This window comes from Gymnoscopelus microlampas (genome assembly GCF_963454915.1).
Source record: "Gymnoscopelus microlampas genome assembly, chromosome: 10".
Classification (NCBI taxonomy): Eukaryota; Metazoa; Chordata; class Actinopteri; order Myctophiformes; family Myctophidae; genus Gymnoscopelus; species Gymnoscopelus microlampas.
Genome location: NC_139947.1, coordinates 47,412,139 through 47,438,011, shown reverse-complemented (window position 1 = coordinate 47,438,011; position 25,873 = coordinate 47,412,139). Strand labels below are relative to the sequence as shown.

General features: G+C 42.4%; 1 protein-coding gene across 1 annotated transcript in view; it reads right to left on the bottom strand.

Moving 5' to 3' along the window:
- The window catches only part of kcnd3 (potassium voltage-gated channel, Shal-related subfamily, member 3), a gene marked incomplete at both ends in the record, with an annotated part of 255,647 nt that overhangs the window by 15,244 nt on the left and 214,530 nt on the right, over positions 1 to 25,873 (bottom strand). The window lies entirely within an intron of this gene.

The following is a 25,873-nucleotide window of genomic DNA, read 5'->3' as shown; positions in this document are numbered from 1 at the left end:
ACCACTGACTGTAGCAACAAGTTTTTTCAAAAAACTGTTTTTAGATGGGCTGGATTTAGAAGACATTTGTAGAATCCCCCAGAAGCAAAGATTTTACATACAAATATTCGCTTTCAAAATATATATATTCAAAGATTTGCACACATTTTCAGGATTTTTCAAAAATAGCAGATCTACAAGCTTATAGTGCGCCACTCGGTGCCGCCCTATGAGCTTAGGTAGATCTGATATTTTTGAATAGCCAAATAAATCTAAAAATGACACAGATGCGTTCCCGGTCTTAATGGGTTTAGCTACTGTTAGCCTACAAAGAAATACCCATACGATCTTTATATCCATTATTACCATCTCAGGACAGGTTGTCACTAAGGCTTTCGAACGACTGCAAGCAACAGAACTTCTCAAACGTTCCATATAGGCGTATAGCACCATAGTTACGATTTCACACGGAGTCCCTCTGATCTCCTGTGACACCGAGAAATGTTTAATGGCGACTAGATTTATTTATTTCCTTTAGTTAGTACTCAGTCAGCCAGACAGATATGAGTAGTGCAAGTGCAAATGTAATGTGAATTGCTGGGGGTATCAAAGTGTCAGCCGCCCGGCCCCCGAAAATACGGCATTCAATCTCATGGGTTGTGTATAGAATTGGACTTGCTCTGTCGCCTGGTTGAGATGCCTTAGCTTTTTTTGTTTATGCTGAATAAATCAAGGACATGTCCAGGCGCATAATGTGCTACACCTCCAGTTCTAACTCACTATGTCGGTGTCAGCCTGAATTTGTCTGCTTTAAACCAACACGTACGGAGGGTTTGATGGCAACACTCAATCTTTGCCCCCTCTCACACACACATACACACACACACACACACACACACACACACCAGTGGTGGGAAAAAAATACTCAAATGTTTTACTTAAGTAAAAGTATCAATACTGCAATGTTGAAATACTCTTGTTACAAGTAAAAGTCCGGAATTCAAAATTTACTTGGTACAAAAGTATTGGTATGAAAATGTACTTAAAGTACCAAAAGTAAAAGTACTAAAATGTTTGAAAATAGCCTAGGTATAAAAAAAGGCTAAAGTGGTTAATGTATGTTTTATAATATGATGATTTATATCTGCAAAGTAACTATTAACTAAAGTTTTAAATAATTGTAGTGGAGCAAAAGTACAATATTTGCCTCTGAGATGTAGTGGAGTAGAAGTAAAATATAGTATAGATAATTGGACTTTACTTCAGTAAAGTTAAAGTACCTCAAAATTAGTACAGTACTTGCGTGAATGCAGATTTGCCCGAAATGCCCCCTATACCGCATATCTGTCTAAATACCTCCGAAAGGTTAGTGACACCCACAGTCACAAAATTAGAGGGAGCGTAAACAACAATCACCCACCCATAAAACAAACATGGGCAAATTCTCTTTCTACAGCACGGCCACCAAGGTATGGAATAGTCTAACCCCATCCCTCAAAAAATGCAGTTCGCTGGGCTCATTTAAAACAGCCCTAAAAACTCATCTTTCTGGAGGCTATAAGAGGAGGTAGTACCAGTTTACCGGTAGACAGACGACCCCCCCTCTTTTTTGTATATATTTTTCATTTTTCATGTGTTTTTTTTGTACATAGTGGTATTTTTCTCTGTATTTTTATGTTGATTTTTGAACTGTTTGGTTGCTACTATATACAGTATGTCTATGAAATTAACTCAAGGACCCCAACGGAAACAACTTTTTTGGTCGGTCCTTTTAGACAAAAGTATTATAAACGTAAATGTATTGTTTTACATTCTTTTGCCTAATAAAAATCTCAATCAATCAATCAGTAAATGTACTTAATTTACACTACTGACACGCACGCAAACACGTGCACGCAAGCGCACAGACACACACGCACACGCACGCTCGCGCATACACGAGCGCCCACGCTGTCAAATGGCTCGGCTGAGGAAGGGAAGACAGAAACAGTGATGAGGGGAAGTACGACAGGAACAAAAGGAGAGCGTAGCGCCGCGGGCCGTTGATTGAACTCTCCATACATACATCCACAGCCACAGGACATTAATGCACGCTGTCTGCAGCGTGGAGAATGAATTCTGCTCTAACAGTAACAACTTCAACTGCACACTCTCTTCTAGACCAGTGGGTGTGTGTGTACTGTACTGTATGTATGGTGGACTCACTGCACTTATGTCTGTGTGTGCGTGACTCACACAGTGTCTTGTGTGTGTGTGTGTGGTCACACACACACACACACACACACACACACACACACACACACACACACACACACACACACACACACACACACACACACACACACAGGCTCGTATTCATAGACCTGGTTGCTTGCTTCTCTCGCAAAATCTGGCAACGCTGAAAGGGACTCCACGTGTGTGTGTGTGTGTGTGCCTCCTGGGTTTAGAATTGAGCTGAGGAGAATTATCTATAACTGATACATGAGCTGTGTAAACTGTAACCAAACTGTTTGCCTAATGGGGTCCACAGACCCCGCTGAGATGTTAATGAAAGTGTGTGTGTGCGCGTGCGTGCGTGCGTGCGTGCGTGCGTGTGTGTGTGTGTGTGTGTGTGTGCGAGAGAGAGAGAGAGAGAGAGAGCGTGAGTGTGTGAGGGGGGTGTGTCTTTGCGTGCAGGCCTTCTCTACACAACCTAATACATCAGCAGGCGTACCTGTTGACTCGTACTGGAGGTAATATATGGTAATACTGGCTGCTCTGCTCTCTTGGCTTCCATTTAAAGCCAGCTGCTGCTGTGGACTGGCCAGCAGTTAGCTAACTTACTAATGCAGTGGGATTACAGACGGTTTAGTCTGCAGGGAACAGGCCTTAAGAAGGATAAACTGGATTACTAACACTCTTACACACACACACACACACACGCACGCACGCACGCACGCACGCACGCACGCACGCACGCACGCACGCACGCACGCACGCACGCACGCACACACACATACACACACACTCACACACACACACACACACGTAAACACAAGCATGCACACAGGATTCAACAGGGCACCAAAAAAAAAAGATTGGCCAATGATCCAAGCCAGCGACTAACACTTGTTGGAAATTTCTCTATAGCAGCCAGAGTTCCAAGCTGAGAGAACCACACATGTACAGGATCTCTCTGGTCAGTAGGAATACATTGAGGACTCTAGCTGGAGCACTCATCCAAGGTCACTTCGACCATGCACGCACCTCTTGGTACCATAGCACCACAAAGGCCTTAAAAACAAGGCTCCAGACATCCCAAAACAAACTGGTCAGGCTACTGCTTGGCCTTACATCTACAACTCATTTAACCCCTGCTCACTTCGCTAGGATGGGATGGCTCAGGGTAGAGTACAGCAACTTGCAATGGGTCTGGTCTACAAGATACACTACACCACAAAGACACCCATGTACTGTACCTTTCAAACTACTTCAAAAATTACACCCTGTGTGAAGGTAGCGGCGCCTTTGATACATTTTGTCATCGATATGTGTTTAGAATGTGTTTATAGCCATGTGTCACATGAAGCTTGACCAATCACTTTGTTGACGGGTCTGACCAATCAGAGCGTTGACGGGTCTGACCAATCAGAGCGTTGACGGGTCTGACCAATCAGAGCGTTGACGGGTCTGACCAATCAGAGCGTTGACGGTGAACACGGACAAAGTCAGGTATAGAGCAGGATCCGCGCGCCACTAAAAATGTCAATGACGTCCACAATCACAACACCAGAGGAAGCGCCACAAATCACGTTTAACCCAGATTCTGCTCAAACAAGGGATTACATTTGTTCTACTGCTATGCCACAAAAACTGTGTAATGCCCTACCAACAGGCAAAACATGGCTGGAATACTTCCAAGCTAGTCTCAAATCTCGGTCAAGGGACATTGATAAGACAATAAGCTGCATATAGTGAGCTAGCTTTGAAAGCTCTTATCAAGTTGCATGGAAGGCTTTCTAAAAACATGACACAAGTAGTGGGAGTCCCTGCTTCGTCTCACTCTCAGCTAAGGGGTCATTGGCCTGAAAAGTGTTGTAGTCTCCTGGTCTAACCGATTGAAACAGTTTACAACGGAAAGGTTTTTCTTTGAGATGGGGGGTCCGCGGCCAAATACATATCATTTTGGGGGTCCCTGACATGAAAAAAGTTTGAGAACCACTGATTAGCCTATATAGCAACATAAGTTTTTTCAAAAAACTGTTAGGATTTAGAAGACATTTGTAGAATTCCTGCTGAAGCAAAAACAAAAAGATCACATTTTTTCAAAAAATAGCATATCAACAAGCTTGTATATCTGCTATTTTTCAATAGCCAAATAAATCTTAAGATGAAACTGATGCGTTCCCGGTCTTAATGGGTTAACGTGGAAAGGGGTTTTCTCCAGTGTGGACATGCATGTGTCTCTTCAGGTTACTCAACTCATTGAAACTCTTGTTGCACTGTTTACAGAGATAAGGTTTTTCTCCAGTGTGGACACGCAGGTGTTTCTTGAGGCTACCCAACTCATTGAAACTCTTGTCACACTGTTTACAGTGGTATGGTTTTTCACCAGTGTGAACACGCTGGTGTGTCTTCAGGTGAGCTACCTGACTGAAACTCTTGTTGCACTGTTTACAGAGGTAAGGTTTTTCTCCAGCGTGGACACGCAGGTGTGTCTTCAGGTCACCTGTCTGACAGAAACTCTTGTTGCACTGTTTACAGAGGTAAGGTTTTTCTCCAGTGTGGACACGCAGGTGTTTCTTGAGGTTACCTGTCTGACTGAAACTCTTGTTGCACTGTTTACAGTGGTATGGTTTTTCACCAGTGTGAACACGCTGGTGTGTCTTAAGGTGAGCTACCTGACTGAAACTCTTGTTGCACTGTTTACAGAGGTAAGGTTTTTCTCCAGCGTGGACACGCAGGTGTATCTTCAGGTTAGATAACACACTGAAACTCTTGTTGCACTGTTTACAGAGGTATGGTTTTTCTCCATTGTGGACACGCAGGTGTGTCTTCAGGCCACTTGTCTGACTGAAACTCTTGTCACACAGTTTACAGATGTAAGATGTCTTTCTTGTGTAAGTCCTCTGACGGGTCTTTACTTCTGGTTGAGTTAACGTCTTGGTAAACTGTTGATGACTGTAAGATGTTGGTTTGTCAGTGTGTCCATGTTCATGGCTGGTTATTACACAGCTGGTGGTGATTTGCTGATCGGATGCTGAGGGGATCTGTCCCGTCATAATTTTTCAGTAGAGGTCGTGGCTCCTCTTCATGTGTTTAAAGAGAGTTGTCAAAGCAGATGTACACTTAGAACAAGAGAACTGAGTAAGGAAATATTTGGACTCACTCCTTCCAGGAGTGGTGGTGTATCGTCAAAGCTTCTTCTATGAAGACTGAAGTTGTAGGTTCTGCAGGGGCTTGCAAATATGTCTTTATATTCTCTCTATCTTTCTATGTTCTCTATCTCTTTCTCTCAGGAAGTCGCAGTAGTTGCAGTAGCTTAACACTTTATACAGGCTAAGCAGAGCTCTGCCCTTACCTCACTCACACCACAAACTGTTGCCATAACAACAGCCATGTGTGCCAAGCCGCTAGGCTCGCTGCAGCAGCATTACATTATTTCTTTATTCTCCTCAAATGTTTGGCACCTAACTACTCCTACATACTTTCACTTAGAAACTCCATTCAAACTGTAAAAAAATCCAGCTTACTGTGGACATCTAAGCTTGTACTTTTCTTTTTGAAATCATTTGTAGTTTTTGAAACATTTAACTGTAAACATCCTAAAAAGTCTATGGGAAAGTTAATGTTATTTCAACTGAAAACCCCATTTTCTTTCACTTGTGATGAGAAATGCAAACATGTTTTCGTAAAGTCACTGCCGCCGCATTTTTTACACTAAAGATATGTTTTTTACATCACCGAGTTCGCACGGGTCTGCTCTCCAATTTAATCCAAAGATCTAAGCTGTGTGATGTATACATTTTTAGTTAAGACCATTAATATAAACCCATGTCTCTCTTCACTCTAGCACTCTAGCAATCAGTGCAGCTGGTGCTAGCTAATCTCTCAGTCATTGGCTGTCAGGCAGCGGTGCTGCAAAGTAACTAAGTATATTTACTCAAGTACTATGCAAGTGCTTACCATGCACAGTTTAATTTTGAAGTCCTTTTACGTTCCTTTCCATTTTTGTTACTGCTACTCCACTACAATGACAGCATTTGACAGCTTTAGTTACTTGTTACTTTGCAGATTTTATTATTAATACAAAACATACAGTAACCACATACAACTGATCTACAATGTGACGCGTTATGAGCTTGTAAATCGGCTATTTTCTGAAAATTTGAGTACTTTTACTTTGGTACTCAAAGTATATGTTGATGCTAAAACGTTTGTACACTGTAAGCTCCAAACCCCCCCCCCCCCCCCCCACACACACACACACACAGAGACACACAAACACCCCACACTCCACCTCCCACACCACCTCCCACACCACATGACATACCCCCCTCTGTCATACAAACTACACAAAAGAAACGCAGATCTACAGTGTGATGCGTGATGAGCTTGTAGATCTGCTATTTTGGAAATATCTTGACAGTCTTTGGAAGATGTGAGTACAGGGTTGGCAGTGGATCAGGGGTAGAGTGGCCGGTAGAGCGGCTGGATGGCAACCTTGAGGTTCCCAGTTCGATCCCGGGCTCCCCCGGAGTTAATTGCTTCCGATGGGGGCAGGTGCCTTAGATGTTTTTATTCCGGCATCGGTGTGTAAATGGGTGACATTTTAATGGCAATAATTTTGTAAAGCTCCAATTTAACACTAATGGTGTGTATCGGCAGTGGTGGATAAAGTACTGTTTTTTTTTTACTTAAGTAAAAGTATCAATACCACAATGTAGAAGTACTCTGTTACAAGTAAAAGGCCTGTGTTCAAAATGTTACTTGAGTAAAAGTACAAAAGTATTGCCATCAAAATATACTTAAAGCACCAAAAGTAAAAGTACAAAAATGTTTGAAAATAGCAGATCTACAAGCTCACAACGCGTCGCATCGCGACGCGTTGTGAGCTTGTAGATCTGCTATTTTCAAATAGCCTAGGTATAATATAGGGCTAAAGTGGTTCATGTATGTTTTATAATATAATGATGTATATCTACAAAGTAACTATAGTAACTAAAGTTTTCAAATAATTGTAGTCGAGTAAAAAGTACAATATTTGCCTCTGAGATGTAGTGGAGTAGAAGTAAAAGGATTGAAAATGGGAAATACTCAAGTAAAGTAAAACATTACTCAAAAGTGTACTTAAGTACAGTACTTGAGTAAATGTACTTAGTTACTTTACACCACTGTGTATCGGTCAACATAACCTCACACAACTCCCCCCCCACCCCCCCCACACACACACACACACACACACACACACTGTAAACCATCTGAAATCGCAGAGCACCCCACACCCATCACTCGCGCCCCCTATACCCCTCCAACCCCTTGCTACCATCAGCTATGCAAGCAGGTGTGTAACTGATGCTCCCGATCTGATCAACCGGAGGAAAGTCTACGCCCACACACAACGCAAAGACAGATATACCAAGTCCAACTGAATTTGTACTTTTTTATAAATACTATTTTTTTTGTCTTTAAAGCGAGCCCACATTGTTTCTTCAAGGAACAATATTTTCTAGTGGTATTATATTATTGTTCAAAAGAGGCAGAGCTTGTTCTCATTGAAAAAGAACACTAACGGTCTAACCTGTAAAGGAAGAACTAAGTGAGACAAAGCAGGTCACAACACACCTCCTCAACCATCTCCATACACAACTGGTTGAACACCTGAAACCAGCCAATCACAGTACTGGAGTTTATATCCTGAATGTCCATTTTGGTAAAGTCCTTTGGACATCCATTAAGCAGACAATGAATTCCACTGGCTAGTGTTGTCTGTCATCCTCCACATGATGCCTCCTTTTTCTTTTGTTCTTTCTTTTAGAGTTTTAATCCTTTTTCACTAGTCAATTCAAATAAAGTTGTTTTTATTCTGTCCTGTAAAGCGACTTTGAGTATTTAGAAAAGCGCTATATAAAATTGTATGTATTATTATAAGAAATCCACTGACAACTACAGGATGAACAATCACCATAGCAATAACTTTATCACACACTAATATTTATTGTTTGTAAGATCAAAGCGTCTGCTAAATGCCTAAATTGCTATTTTAAATGATAAACTAAGAAAAAACATCAAAATGATTGCACACCCACACCCACACCCACACACACACACACACACACACACACAGCTTTTCTGTAATTGGCTGGTTTGCAACAGTGTGGGTCCAGTCCCATAAACGCAAATGTGTCACTTGGCCCTCATTCATGAAATAAACATATAACAGAAAACATTACATTTTCAAACCGAATACCGGTCAGGTGGGCACACTGGCCATCTGGGCACACGAGTTTCTAGACAACTGGGCACACCGGATAAGTGGGCATACGGACATCTGGGCACACGAGATGAATGGGCACATGGACATATGGGCACACGAGATGACTGGGCACACGGACATCTGGGCACATGAGATGACTGGGCACATGGACATCTGGGCACACCGTATGACTACCAAGGATTTTTGTGTTCCTTTGATATTTAAGTACCCCCCGCCCCCCCCACTGTGAGAGAGAGACGGTGGGAGACATTGTGTAATGTCTGTTACTGAGATAGTGTATTGCAGTGTGTCCTTGCAGTTCTGACAGCATCCTCATCCATTTGTTGTGAGCTGTGTATTGCCTCTCCCATGTGTGTGTGTGTGTGTGTGTGTGTGTGTGTGTGTGTGTGTGTGTGTGTGTGTGTGTGTGTGTGTGTGTGTGTGTGTGTGTGTGTGTGAGACTCTTACATTCTAACCCTAAACCCTAACCCTAACCCTAACCTGGGTGGAGGGTGATTATGCGGGTGAACTCAGTGGAGGAGGGCCATTAGGTGTAAGCAGTGGGGAGGGACCACTAGGTTGAATCAGTGGAAACTGTCACATCCTAGGCCTATACCTAACTCTCATCCTAACCCTAGGGGGGTGATTATGCGGCTGTCTGAGGGGGGGAACTCAGGAGCAGACAATTCACAGCAGGGGTTCACTAATCTCTGGATTTCATAGAAAGGGGGGGCACATCAAAGCAGAGTGCCCAGCTGTCTTGTGTGCCCACTTGACTGTGTGCCCAGTTGTCTTGTGTGCCCAGTTGACAGTGTGCCCAGTTGACTGTGTGCCTAGCTGTCTTGTGTGCCCAGTTGACTGTGTGCCCAGTTGACCTGTGTGCCCAGACGGCTGTGTGCCCAGTTGTCCGGTGTGCCCAGTTGGTTTTTGTGCCCACCTGACCGGTTACCATATAGAGCTGGTTATTAATCCTAATCCTGATGCGTTTAAAGCCAAAAATCACAAAAAGGCGTGGGATACTATGAAATCCATGACAGGAATGTCATCCCCAACCAAACCTATTGTGACAGATAATGAACTTGGCTTTTCTAATGACCTAAATACTTTCTTTGCCAGATTCAAATCATTAGGCGATTCCTCTAAGTGCACTGAAATACTCAAGGCTGTAACACCTGCCCCCTCAGACAGAATTGTCATCACTGAAGAGGATGTCAGAAAAGTGTTTCGGTGTACTAACACAAGGAAAGCTAATGGGCCGGACGAGTGCAGTGCTTTTCTCCTCAAAAACTTTGCATCTGAGTTGGCTCCTGTGTGGCAACCAATTTTTCAAACCTCTGTAGACACACACACAATTCCTCTGTGTTGGAAAACCTCACACATAAAACCACTACCCAAAATCCAATGTCCAAAAGAACATAAGGATTATAGACCCATAGCTCTCACTTCAGTGATCATGAAATCACTGGAAAGAATACTGTTGCAACATCTTGTAAGTATAACTAAAGACAAATTTGACCCCTGTCAGTTTGCTTATAAGAAAGGTTGCGGTACAGAGGATGCGGCTGTCACACTGGTCCACTTCATTACAAAACACCTAGATAAGTCTAATAAGAATTATGCAAGGGTGCTGTTCTTAGACTTCTCTTCAGCTTTCAATACAATACAGTCTGATATTCTGGTGTCAAAGATGGTGCAGTTGCAACTGAATCCATACTTAATTCACTGGTATGCTTCCTTCCTTACTAACAGAGTACAGAGGGTGAAAGTGAACAAAACCCTCTCCGCAGCATTAACTACTAATGTTGGTGCTCCCCAGGGTTGCGTAAGCTCAGCTGTACTTTTCACCCTTTATACTGACAGCTGTCGTACTGAGGAATGTCTGTCTGAATGTCGCACTGACAAAACAGACCAATACATTCTAAAGTACTCTGACGATACAGTTTTTATTTCCCTTTTGGATAGTTCCAGTGATCCTGGACTGCACCAACACAGAGTAAATAAGGTGGTGGAGTGGAGCGATAACAACGCTCTTATCATTAACACAAAAAAGACAGAGGAGATTGTTTTTGGTGCCCCACTAGAGATACACAGATCCCCCATAACTATTCATAGTGAACAGATCAACCAGGTATGTTCGTATATATACCTAGGAGTAGTAATTGACCACCTTCTGTCATGGAAAGAACAGATTGAATCAGTGGGTAAGAAGACAAAGCAAAGAGTCTATTTCCTTCGCCGTTTGAGATCTTTTGGTGCTAGTAGACAGATTCTTCTTTTGTTTTTCACTTCTGTTATAATGAGTGTTCTTCAGTACTGTAGTACCACCTGGTATGGATGTCTGTCTGTAGCCTTAAAGTCACAACTGCTGCAGCAACTGAACATTTGTTCAAAGATTGTTGGACAGCCACTTCAGAGGCTCTATATAACTACGTATAATGATAGTATGATAAGGTTGGCAAGGAATATCACTTCAAACACTAGCCATGCTTTGTATGGAGAATATAGGTTGCTGCCTTCAGGAAGGAGATACGGTGTTCCTACATACAATAAGGTCAAACTGAAGAGGTCCTTTGTCCATCAGACGACGCTGAGGCTCAATCAGGATTTATAGGCCAAGGGTAGGCTGAGAGGTGGACATTGCTCTTGTCTTTGTATGTCTTTATGTATGTATTTTGTATTGTGTTTTGTTTTTCTTGTGTCATGTCAAATGTGTGAACTGTTTATTGTTGCATACATGGCTGCTGGGTCGCAAGACAAATTTCAGTGTGAACTGACAATAAAGTATTATCGTATCGTATCGTAAATGGCAATTTCTCAAGAGCAGCCTCAGTTCCAAGCTGAGAGAACCATACATGTACAGGATCTCCTCTCTGGTCAGTAGGAATACATTGAGGACTCTAGCTGGAGCACTCATCCAAGGTAACTTCGACAACGCATGCACCTCTTGGTACCATAGCACCACAAAGGCCTTAAAAACAAGGCTCCAGACATCCCAAAACAAACTGGTCAGGCTACTGCTTGGCCTTACATCTACAACTCATTTAACCCCTGCTCACTTTGCTAGGATGGGATGGCTCAGGGTAGAGTACAGCAACTTGCAATGGGTCTGGTCTACAAGATACACTACACCACAAAGACACCCATGTACCTTTCAAACTACTTCAAAAACGTCAATGACGTCCACAATCACAACACCAGAGGGAGCGCCACAAATCACGTTTACCCCAGATTTGGCTCAAACAAGGGATTACATTACATAGTTCTACTGCTATGCCACAAAAAAATGTGTAATGCCCTACCAACAGGCAAAACATATTTTTAATCCTTATGGAATACTTCCAAGCTAGTCTCAAATCTCGGTCAAGGGACATTGATAAGACAATAAGCTGCATATAGTGAGCTAGCTTTTAAAGCTCTTATCAAGTTGCATGGAAGGCTTTCTAAAAACATGATACAAGTAGTGGGGGTCCCTGCTTCGTCTCACTCTCAGCTAAGTGGTCATTGGCCTGAAAAGTGTTGTAGTCTCCTGGTCTAACCAATTGAAACAGTTTACAACGGAAAGGTTTTTCTTTGAGATGGGGGGTCCGCGGCCAAATACATATCATTTTGGGAACCACTGATTAGCCTATATAGCAACATAAGTTTTTTCAAAAAACTGTTAGGATTTAGAAGAGATTTGTAGAATCCCTGCAGAAGCTAAAATAAAAAAATCACAATAAAAAAAAAAAATAGCAGATCTACAAGCTTGTATATCTGCTATTTTTCAATAGCCAAAGAAATCTTAAAAGGAAAATGATGCGTTCCCGGTCTTGATGGGTTAACGAGGAAAGGGGTATCCTCCAGTGTGGAGACGCAGGTGTGTCTTCAGGGTATCTAATCTATTGAAAGTCTTGTTGCACTGTTTACAGAGGTACGGTTTTTCTCCAGTGTGGACACGCAGGTGTTTCTTGAGGTTACCCAACTCATTGAAACTCTTGTCACACTGTTTACAGTGGTATGGTTTTTCTCCAGTGTGGACACGCTGGTGTGTCTTCAGGTGAGCTAAATGACTGAAACTCTTGTTGCACTGTTTACAGAGGTAAGGTTTTTCTCCAGTGTGGACACGCAGGTGTTTCTTGAGGTTAGATAACTGACTGAAACTCTTGTTGCACTGTTTACAGTGAAAAGGTTTTTCTCCGGTGTGAACAGTCTGGTGTCCCCTCAGGTGAACTAACTGACTGAAACTCTTGTTGCACTGTTTACAGAGGTAAGGTTTCTCTCCAGTGTGGACACGCAAGTGTGTCTTCAGGTCACCTGTCTGACTGAAACTCTTGTTGCACTGTTTACAGAGGTATGGTTTTTCTCCTGTGTGGACACGCTGGTGTATCTTCAGGTTAGATAACACACTGAAACTCTTGTTGCACTGTTCACAGAGGTATGGTATTTCTCCAGTGTGGACACGCAGGTGTGTCTTCAGGTCACCTGTCTGACTGAAACTCTTGTTGCACTGTTTACAGAGGTATGGTTTTTCTCCGGTGTGGACAAGCTGGTGTCCCCTCAGCTTAGATAACTGACTGAAACTCTTGTTGCACTGTTTACAGTGAAAAGGTTTTTCTCCGGTGTGGACACGCTGGTGTATCTTCAGGTTAGCTAACAGACTGAAACTCTTGTCACACAGTTTACAGATGTAAGATGTCTTTCTTGTGTAAGTCCTCTGATGGCTCTTTACATCTGGTTGAGTTAACGTCTTGGTAAACTGTTGATGACTGTAAGATGTTGGTTTGTCAGTGTTTCCATGTTCATGGCTGGTTACACAGCTGGTGGTGATTTGCTGATCGGCTGCTGAGGGGATCTGTCCAGTCATCATCTTGCAGTAGAGGTCGTGGCTCCTCTTCATGTGTTTAAAGAGAGTTGTCTAGGCAGATGTACACTCAGAACAAGAGAACTGAGTAAGGAAATATTTGGACTCGCTCCTTCCAGGAGTGGTGGAGTATCGTCAAAGCTGCTTCTATGAAGACTGAAGTTGTAGGTTCTGCAGGGGCTTGCAAATGTGTCTTTATACTCTCTCTATCTTTGTATGTTCTCTATATCTTTCTCTCAGCACTCTTCGTCAGGACATATTGGTCTTAGTAGGATGAAGTGGAAGTCGCAGTAGTTGCAGTAGCTTAACACTTTATACAGGCTAAGTAGAGCTCTGCTCTTACCTCACTCACAACACAAACTGTTGCCATAACAACAACAGCCACGTGTGCAAGCCGCCACCTTTCCATATTTGGGCAAAACTGATATAATCAATGACATCATCACCATGACGACAGAGATCAACATGAAAGCAACGTCGTTATTAGACTCTTTTCTTGTGTATTTACCCTTTAATAATGGTATTATATTATTGTTCAAAAGAGGCACAGCTTGTTCTCATTGAAAAAGAACACTAACGGTCTAACCTGTAAAGGAAGAACTAAGTGAGACACAGCAGGTCACAACACACCTCCTCAACCATCTCAATACACAACTGGTTGAACACCTGAAACCAGCCAATCACAGTACTGGAGTTTATATCCTGAATGTCCATTTTGGTAAAGTCCTTTGGACATCCATTAAGCAGACAATGAATTCCACTGACTAGTGTTGTCTGTCATCCTCCACATGATGCCTCTGAGAGAAGAAATCCACTGACAACTAAAAGATCAACAATCACCATAGCAATAACTTTATCACACACTAATATTTATTGTTTGTGAGATCAAAGCATCTGCTAAATGCCTAAATTGCTATTTGAAATGATAAACTAAGAAAAAACATCAAAATGATTGCACACGCACGCACGCACGCACGCACGCACGCACGCACGCACGCACACACACACACACACACACACACACACACACACACACACACACACACACACACACACACACACACACACACACACACACACACACACACACACACACACACACACACACACACACACACATAGCTTTTCTGTAATTGGCTGTGCTGCAACAGTGTGGGTCTAGTCCCATAAACGCAAATGTGTCACTTGGCCCTCATTCATGAAATAAACATATAACAGAAAACATTACATTTTCAAACCAAACAGAAAGATTTGAACATACATAATACAAAGAAAAGCAATGTATGAAAAAGAAATCTAATCATATCATATACAGCTGGTTATTAATCCTAAATGACAATTTCTCAAGAGCAGCCTCAGTTCCAAGCTGAGAGAACCACACATGTACAGGATCTCCTCTCTGGTCAGTAGGAATACATTGAGGACTCTAGCTGGAGCACTCATCCAAGGTCACTTCGACCATGCATGCACCTCTTGATACCATAGCACCACAAAGGCCTTAAAAACCAGGCTCCAGACATCCCAAAACAAACTGGTCAGGCTACTGCTTGGCCTTACATCTACAACTCATTTAACCCCTGCTCACTTTGCTAGGATGGGATGGCTCAGGGTAGAGTACAGCAACTTGTAATGGGCCTGGTCTACAAGATACACTACACCACAAAGACACCCATGTACCTTTCAAACTACTTCAAAAACGTCAATGACGTCCACAATCACAACACCAGAGGGAGCGCCACAAATCACGTTTAACCCAGATTTGGCTCAAACAAGGGATTACATTTGTTCTACTGCTATGCCACAAAAAAAATGTGTAATGCCCTACCAACAGGCAAAACATATTTTTAAATCCTTATGGAATACTTCCAAGCTAGTCTCAAATCTCGGTCAAGGGACATTGATAAGACAATAAGCTGCATATAGTGAGCTAGCTTTGAAAGCTCTTATCAAGTTGCATGGAAGGCTTTCTAAAAACATGATACAAGCAGTGTGGGTCCCTGCTTCGTCTCACTCTCAGCTAAGGGGTCATTGGCCTGAAAAGTGTTGTAGTCTCCTGGTCTAACCAATTGAAACAGTTTACAACAGAAAGGTTTTTCTTTGAGATGGGGGGTCCGCGGCCAAATACATATCATTTTGGGAACCACTGATTAGCCTATATAGCAACATACGTTTTTACAAAAAACTGTTAGGATTTAGAAGAGATTTGCAGAATCCCTGCAGAAGCAAAAACAAAAAAAAATCACAATTTTTCGAAAAATAGCAGATCTACAAGCTTGTATATCTGCTATTTTTCAATAGCCAAAGAAATCTTAAAATGAAACTGATGCGTTCCCGGTCTTAATGGGTTAACGTGGAAAGGGGTTTTCTCCAGTGTGGAGACGCAGGTGTGTCTTCAGGCTACCTAATTTAATGAAAGTCTTGTTGCACTGTTTACAGAGGTAAGGTTTTTCTCCAGTGTGGACACGCAGGTGTTTCTTGAGGTTACCCAACTCATTGAAACTCTTGTCACACTGTTTACAGTGGTATGGTTTTTCTCCAGTGTGAACACGCTGGTGTGTCTTCAGGTGAGCTACCTGACTGAAACTCTTGTTGCACTGTTTACAGAGGTAAGGTTTTTCTCCAGTGTGAACATGCTGGTGTCCCCTCAGGTGAGCTAACTGACTGAAACTCTTGTTGCACTGTTTACAGTGAAAAGGTTTTTCTCCGGTGTGGACACGCTGGTGTATCTTCAGGTTAGATAACATACTGAAACTCTTGTTGCACTGTTTACAGAGGTATGGTTTTTCTCCAGTGTGGACACGCAGGTGTGTCTTCAGGTCACCTGTCTGACTGAAACTATTGTTGCACTGTTTACAGAGGTATGGTTTTTCTCCGGTGTGGACATGCTGGTGTCCCCTCAGCTTAGATAACTGACTGAAACTCTTGTTGCACTGTTTACAGTGAAAAGGTTTTTCTCCGGTGTGGACACGCTGGTGTATCTTCAGGTTAGATAACATACTGAAACTCTTGTTGCACTGTTTACAGAGGTATGGTTTTTCTCCAGTGTGGACACGCAGGTGTCTCTTCAGGTCACCTGTCTGACTGAAACTCTTGTTGCACTGTTTACAGAGGTATGTTTTTTCTCCGGTGTGGACATGCTGGTGTCCCCTCAGGTGAGCTAACTGACTGAAACTCTTTTTGCACTGTTTACACTGAAAAGGTTTTTCTCCGGTGTGGACACGCTGGTGTATCTTCAGGTTAGATAACAGACTGAAACTCTTGTCACACAGTTTACAGATGAAAGATGTCTTTCTTGTGTAAGTCCTCTGACGGATCTTTACATCTGGTTGAGTTAACGTCTTGGTAAACTGTTGATGACTGTAAGATGTTGGTTTGTCAGTGTTTCCATGTTCATGGCTGGTTACACAGCTGGTGGTGATTTGCTGATCGGCTGCTGAGGGGATCTGTCCAGTCATCATCTTGCAGTAGAGGTCGTGGCTCCTCTTCATGTGTTTAAAGAGACTTGTCTAGGCAGATGTACACTCAGAACAAGAGAACTGAGTAAGGAAATATTTGGACTCGCTCCTTCCAGGAGTGGCGGTGTATCGTTAAAGCTACTTCTATGAAGACTGAAGTTGTAGGTTCTGCAGGGACTTGCAAATGTGTCTTTATACTCTCTCTATCTTTGTATGTTCTCTATCTCTTTCTCTCAGCACTCTTCGTCAGGACATATAGTGGTCTTAGTGGGATGAAGTGGAAGTCGCAGTAGTTGCAGTAGCTTAACACTTTATACAGGCTAAGCAGAGCTCTGCTCTTACCTCACTCACAACACAAACTGTTGCCATAACAACAACAGCCACGTGTGCAAGCCACCACCTTTCCATATTTGGGCAAAACTGATATAATCAATGACATCATCACCATGACGACAGAGATCAACATGAAAGCAACGTGGTTATTAGACTCTTTTCTTGTGTATTTACCGTTTAATAATGGTATTATATTATTGTTCAAAAGAGGCAGAGCTTGTTCTCAATGAAAAAGAACACTAACAGTCTAACCTGTAAAGGAAGAACTAAGTGAGACACAGCAGGTCACAACACACCTCCTCAACCATCTCAATACACAACTGGTTGAACACCTGAAACCAGCCAATCACAGTACTGGAGTTTATATCCTGAATGTCCATTTTGGTAAAGTCCTTTGGACATCCATTAAGCAGACAATGAATTCCACTGACTAGTGTTGTCTGTCATCCTCCACATGATGCCTCTGAGAGAAGAAATCCACTGACAACTAAAAGATCAACAATCACCATAGCAATAACTTCATCACACACCAATATTTATTGTTTGTGAGATCAAAGCGTCTGCTAAATGCCTAAATTGCTATTTTAAATGATAAACTAAGAAAAAACATCAAAATGATTACGCACGCACGCACGCACGCACACGCGCGCACACACACACACACACACACACACACACACACACACACACACACACACACACACACACACACACACACACACACACACACACACACACACACACGCACACGCACACGCACACAAACACACACACACATAGCTTTTTCTGTAATTGGCTGGGCTGCAACAGTGTGGGTCCAGCCCCATAAACGCAAATGTGTCACTTGGCCCTCATTCATGAAATAAACATACAAGAGAAAACATTACATTTGCAAACCAAACAGAAATATGTGAACATACATAATACAAAGACAATCAAAGTATGAAAAAATCAAATCATATACAGCCGGCTATTAATCCTAATAAATGGCAATTTCTCAAGAGCAGCCACAGTTCCAAGCTGAGAGAACCACACATGTACAGGATCTCTCTGGTCAGTAGGAATACATTGAGGACTCTAGCTGCAGCACTCTTCCAAGGACACTTCGACCACGCATGCACCTCTTGGTACCATAGCACCACAAAGGCCTTAAAAAACAGGCTCCAGACATCCCAAAACAAACTGGTCAGGCTACTGCTTAGCCTTATATCTACAACTCATTTAACCCCTGCTCACTTTGCTAGGATGGGATGGCTCAGGGTAGAGTACAGCAACTTGCAATGGGCCTAGTCTACAAGATACACTACACCACAAAGACACCCATGTACCTTTCAAACTACTTCAAAAACGTCAATTATGTCCACAATCACGACACCAGAGGGAGCGCCACAAATCACGTTTAACCCAGACTTGGCTTAAACAAGTTATTAGTGTGGTTGCCCAACAGGGCAACCAGACTATAGTACTCTATACACTTTATTAGTGTGGTTGCCCAACAGGGCAACCAGACTATTGTTATTGATAAACTTAGATAAGCAATACTTTCAGACGCATCTCCTCCCACAGTTTTTATCCCCTAATGTTGTGCCATATATCAAAATGACCGTCTAAATCGGGAATCGTGCGCTTGTATTTTGTTAAGAGATTGGTTAAATAGTTTAATTGATATTGATTTATTAGTGCATTAAATTCCCCCCTTCCACTTTAATGTAAAAGTGAAAAAACTCAAATTCAAGTATTTTTTTCTCAGAAACCGTAAGAGCTAGAGTTATCAGATTTGGAGGGATAATTCATAATATTGTCCGAAATTATTGAAAAAGATATCACACCATTCGGCCTCATGGTGGCGCTATAACAGCCCCCTTTACGTTTTGGCCTGTAACTCTTGAACCGTAGGTCCGAAAATCAAAATTTCTTTTCACCTGGATTCCTTGGGTCACTACGGATCTCCCCATATAGGCCACGCCCATTTGCGTCAGGATAGATTTTTTGATATTGATTTATTTGTGCATTAAATTTCCCCATCCACTTTAATGGGAATTGCAAAAACTCCCATTCAAGTATTTTTTTCTCGGAAACCGTAAGGGCTACAGTTACAAGATTTGGAGGGGAGGTTAATAGTTTTTTGCGAAATTATTATGAAAAGAATCACACCAATCGGCCACATGGTGGCGCTATAACAGCCCACTTTACCTTTTGGCCTTTAACTCTTGAACCGTAGGTCGTAAAATCAAAATTTCTTTTTCCCTAGATTCCTTGGGTCATTACGCAGCTCCCCATATAGGCCACGCCCATTTGCGTCAGGATAGATTTTCCGCCATTTTGAATTTTCTTCAAAACACACTTTTTGCTCCTTTTCCTACAATGTTTTTCCAAATCTCACACAAATCGGTACACGTGATCTATGGACCCATGCGGTAAAGATATCCAAACGGCATTTTGATTGTCCTTACCGTTCGTCCGTAAATGGCTTCCAAAGTTAGCGGGAGGGGCCCGTTTGACCAAAAATGCCATAAATCACGAACGAAACGTCCGGTCAATCCCAAATTTGAATCACATGTCGAGGGTGGTATACTAAACCAATCCCCAAAAGCATTTCTACTTTGATCCATAGGGGGCGCCACGAATGCTCAAAATGTAACCGTTTGATGCAAAAACCTTATTTTGGGGGGATCGATCCTCTCAAAATAAAACGCAAGCGATCTCAGGAGTGACGACACAATGTAATTGGCGCAGCCTCCGACGTTATTCCTCCCGGCCTATTCCTCGAGTCCCGGCGGCCGCGACCCGCGACCGGCGTCGGCGCAACCACACTCTGCAATTTCCCCGGAATTGCGACGCGTCTAGTTACATTTGTTCTACTGCTACTGTATGCCAAAAAAATGTGTAATGCCCTACCAACAGGCAAAACATCTTTTTAAACCTTATGGAAAACTTCCAAGCTTGTCTCAAATATCGGTCAAGGGACATTGATAAGACAATAAGATGCATATAGTGAGCTAGCTTTGAAAGCTCTTATCAAGTTGCATGGAAGGCTTTCTAAAAAGAATGATACAAGTAGTGGGGGTCTCTGCTTCGTCTCACTCTCAGCTAAGGGGTCATTGGCCTGAAAAATGTTGTAGTCTCCTGGTCTAACCAATTGAAACAGTTTACAACGGAAATGTTTTTCTTTGAGATGGGGGGTCCGCGGCCAAATACATTTTGGGGGTCCCTGACATGAAAAAAGTTTGAGAACCACTGATTAGCCTATATAGCAACATAAGTTTAAAAAAAAAAACTGTTAGGATTTAGAAGAGATTTGTAGAATTCCTGCTGAAGCAAAAACAAAAAATCACATTTTTTCAAGAAATACAGATCTACAAGCTTGTATATCTGCTATTTTTCAATAGCCAAATAAATCTTAAAATTAAACTGATGCGTTCCCGGTCTTAATGGGTTAACGTGGAAAGGGGTTTTCTCCAGTGTGGACATGCATGTGTCTCTTCAGGTTACTCAACTCATTGAAACTCTTGTTGCACTGTTTACAGAGATAAGGTTTTTCTCCAGTGTGGACACGCAGGTGTTTCTTGAGGTTACCCAACTCATTGAAACTCTTGTCACACTGTTTACAGTGGTATGGTTTTTCACCAGTGTGAACACGCTGGTGTATCTTCAGGTTAGATAACACACTGAAACTCTTGTTGCACTGTTTACAGAGGTAAGGGTTTTCTCCAGTGTGGACACGCAGGTGTGTCTTCAGGTCACCTGTCTGACTGAAACTCTTGTTGCACTGTTTACAGTGGTATGGTTTTTCTCCGGTGTGGACATGCTGGTGTGTCTTCAGGTGAGCTACCTGACTGAAACACTTGTTGCACTGTTTACAGAGATAAGGTTTTTCTCCAGTGTGAACATGCAGGTGTTTCTTGAGGTTACCCAACTCATTGAAACTCTTGTCACACTGTTTACAGTGGTATGGTTTTTCACCAGTGTGAACACGCTGGTGTATCTTCAGGTTAGATAACACACTGAAACTCTTGTTGCACTGTTTACAGAGGTAAGGGTTTTCTCCAGTGTGGACACGCAGGTGTGTCTTCAGGTCACCTGTCTGACTGAAACTCTTGTTGCACTGTTTACAGAGGTATGTTTTTTCTCCGGTGTGAATACGCTGGTGTGTCTTCAGGTGAGCTAACCGACTGAAACTCTTTTTGCACTGTTTACAGTGAAAAGGTTTTTCTCCGGTGTGGACACGCTGGTGTATCTTCAGGTTAGATAACAGACTGAAACTCTTGTCACACAGTTTACAGATGTAAGATGTCTTCCTTGTGTAAGTCCTCTGAGGGATCTTTACATCTGGTTGAGTTAACGTCTTGGTAAACTGTTGATGACTGTAAGATGTTGGTTTGTCAGTGTTTCCATGTTCATGGCTGGTTATTAGACAGCTGGTGGTGATTTGCTGATCGGCTGCTGAGGGGATCTGTCCCGTCATAATTTTTCAGTAGAGGTCGTGGAAGTTGTAGGTTCTGCAGGGACTTGCAAATGTGTCTTTATATTCTCTCTATCTTTGTATGTTCTCTATATCTTTCTCTCAGCACTCTTCGTCAGGACATATAGTGGTCTTAGTGGGATGAAGTGGAAGTCACAGTAGTTGCAGTAGCTTAACACTTTATACAGGCTAGTAGAGCTCTGCTCTTACCTCACTCACAACACAAACTGTTGCCATAACAACAACAGCCACGTGTGCAAGCCGCCACCTTTCCATATTTGGGCAAAACTGATATAATCAATATGACATCATCACCATGACGACAGAGATCAACATGAAAGCAACGTCGTTATTAGACTCTTTTCTTGTGTATTTACCGTTTAATAATGTTACATTATTGTTCAAAAGAGGCACAGCTTATTCTCATTGAAAAAGAACACTAACGGTCTAACCTGTAAAGGAAGAACTAAGTGAGACACAGCAGGTCACAACACACCTCCTCAACCATCTCAATACACAACTGGTTGAACACCTGAAACCAGCCAATCACAGTACTGGAGTTTATATCCTGAATGTCCATTTTGGTAAAGCTAGTGTTGTCTGTCGTCCTCCACATGATGCCTCTGAGAGAAGAAATACACTGAGACACACACACACACACACACACACACACACACACACACACACACACACACACACACACACACACACACACACACACACACACACACACACACACACACACACACACACACACACACACACACACACACACACACACACACACACACACAGCAACAGTGGGTCCAGCCCCATAAACGCTAATGTGTCACTTGGCCCTCATTCCTCAAATAAACATACAACAGAAAACAAGAGCGTACAGTTTTTCATGGACATGAACGGAGGCTATGTTCAATTCTCAAGCCAAGACTAAAGGTCCTTACACACCGGGCGACACCGGCGAAAATAGCGAATATACGCAAAATTCGGACTCGTTCCGAATAATTAAAAGACGCTTTTTCGCTTCGCTTTTTCGTTTTTTCGCTCCATGTACGGAGCCATTGACTTTATAAGGTTTTTTAAAAAAAACGCATTATTCGCACGAAAAAATCGCCCCGGTGTGTAACAACCTTAACTGTTCTCACACGTAGCCTACATGTGTGCTCTCATGTATGTTCTCACACACGTACATGTGTGCTCTCATGTATGTTCTCACACACGTACATTTGTGCTCTCATGTATGTTCTCACACACGTACATGTATGTGCTCTCATGTATGTTCTCACACACGTACATGTATGTGCTCTCATGTGCTGGCACAGCATTCACGGCTGCCTTTGAGCTGGGCCAATGGGAGCGTCTCTCTCCTGGGTCACTGTGCAAATGTGAGCCTCTTCGCAGTGGTTAGGGTTGCCAGGCACGCAGTGGTGGAAAGTAACTAAGTACATTTACTCAAGTACTGTACTGTATTTTTTAGGTACTTTTACTTTAATTGAGTATTTTCTTCTTTTCTTTTAATGCTGTATTTTTTTAATACAATGTAATAATTTCCACTACAACTCTGAGACAAATAGTATATAATAGTAATAATAGTGCAGTAAAAAGTAAAATATTATATTGTATTTTCGGCTATTTGAAAATAGCCAATATGGAGCTTGTAGATCAGCTATTTTCTAAAGATTTCGACATATTTTGTAAAAACGTATTAAAACCTTAGAATTGAAGAATCTAAATGTTCCATTCTGCATAATGAGAACTTTTACTTTTGGTACTGTAAGTGTATTTTGATGCCAATACTTTTGTACTTTTACTCAAGTACATTGTTAATACCGAACTTTTACTTGTAACGGTGTATTTCTACATTGCAGTATTGAAGTAAAAAAAATGGAGTACTTTTCCCACCACCGCAGGCAAGCAGTGCAGGCGTAACGGAGGAGCACACGTCCCACTATAGTTTGAACGCAATTCTTGCCGTTCTCTGATAAGATCCCCGGGGCCTCTGGGACCCTGGTTTGTCTTTAAGGCCCATCTGGGCTCTCATGCACGGCCACAGCACGTCAGATTGAGCCCGGATTGATGCTGAAACATCGCTGAGAGCACACAGGAGGGTGGAGAAAACCATGGATAGTGGCCTCTCATTAATCCATTAAGACCGGGAACGCGCATCTGTGTCATTTTCAGATTTCTTTGGCTATCAAAAAAATAGCAGATACTGTATACTATGAGCTTGTAGATCTGCATTTTGTTTTATTGTGTTTTGTTTTTGGCAAATCTTTGAATATATACAGTATATATGTTTTGAAGAGAACATTTTTAACTCTGATCTGTGCTTCTGGGGGTCCGTGGAACAACATATTTTGAGATGTGGGTCTGCGGCCACATCTAGCGTGGCACTCGGTGCCGTGCTATGAGCTTGTATATCTGCTATTTTTGAATAGCCAAAGAAATCTAAAAATTACACAGATGTGTTCCCGGAATGAATGGGTCAACAAACATGAGCCGCAAACAGCAGGGGTATACACCGGGGGTGCACACACATTCTAACACACACACACACACACACACACACACACACACACACACACACACACACACACACACACACACACACACACACACACACACACACACACACACACACACACACACACACACACACACAGAGCAAATAGCTCAGTTAGATGGGATTGACGTCAACAAATGGAAACCATTTGGCTCTAACTGCCACGGTGCTGTGTCCACTGCACAGACCATTCTCTGGGTCAGAGGGCCTCACAAACAAGCACCATAGATTACATCTTATGTTGGTGAACCGATTAGAATGAAGGATGCGGTCGTTAAATCTATTTGGTCAATCCAACCAACCACTCACAGATAATTACTGATTTTTTTGATGATTTTACTTACATTACAGTCATTTAGCAGACGCTTTTATCCAAAGCGACTTACAATAAGTGCATTCAACATAGGTAGGCAAGGAAACTACTAATCACCAGAAGTCTTAAGTGCATTCTCTTCTAAAACAAGAAACCAAGAGTATACCTAGCACTAAAGTAAAAGTGCAATATATCAGCTACCTACTGTCTTAAACAGATGAGACAAATAGGAAAATCAAATGAGCAAGAGCTAAAACAATTAAGTGTATCGAAATAAACAAGATCCAATAAAACATTTTGCAGGCCTTAACTTAGGCCATATATATACTGTATACTTCGTACTAGAAATAGCAGAAATAGACAATCTAGAAGCTCAGCGTGAGCTCGTAGATCGGCTTGTAGATCTTCTATATTCTATTTCAGCTTGTAGATCAGCTATGACCAAAAAAAGGGAGACCAAGCAAGTTGAAAGTGGTTATTATTGCTAAAAGCTGCATTCTTTGCTTGCTCTTCCTCTGTCTCTCCCTTGGGTACGACTAATACGTACTACACCTGTAATATGGTCACTTCCAACCCATAAATGTCATTGTCATGCAGTTGAAATGTTCCCTTATTTAGTCTAGCAAACAGTAAGTGTACAGTAACAGTATAGGTAGGAGAAACCTTAGTAAATGACTAGGGAGCAGCAGTCAGTGTAAGTGTGAATGTAATGAACACCCTCCTGCCTCAGAACTGTGGATGTGGTGAATTTAAATGAGCCCCTTTAAATCTGTAATGGAAACCAATTCCTCCAGCCTGGCTGTTTGGAAACGCGTAAAATAAAACCTTCACCCCCAAAGTCTTCTGCCAGAGACTCTGTGTGTGTGTGTGTGTGTGTGTGTGTGTGTGTGTGTGTGTGTGTGTGTGTGTGTGTGTGTGTGTGTGTGTGTGTGTGTGTGTGTGTGTGTGTGTGTGTGTGTGTGTGTGTGCGTGCAGTGGCGCGCACAGACATTTTGAGGGGCAGGTGCTCGAGTAAATTATACTTTTTGTTTTTACTTGCTCTTTTTTCCCTCTACACCTATACCTCATTGCCAAAAATAGCCGATCTACAAGCCCACAACGCCTCGCAGCGCGAGGCGTTCTGGGCTTGTAGATCTGCTATTTTTGGCTAAAGTTCTCCTCAGAAAAGGGATGCTAGGTTTCGAGTGGTTATGGTAAAAAGAAAAATCATATCACATAAAGATTTGGCGGACCCCCTGTAGTAACTCTGAGGATCCCCTAGGGGTCCCGGACCCCCTGTTGAAGACTGTAAACTATTTTTTTCAAAAGGGCAATTCTGGTCAAGAGGGCAAAGGGCAGGTGCTCTAGCACCACCTAGAGTCTATCTGTGCACGTCCCTGTGTGTGTGTGTGTGTGTGTGTGTGTGTGTGTGTGTGTGTGTGTGTGTGTGTGTGTGTGTGTATGTGTGTGTTTCTGATACCAAATACAAATAAC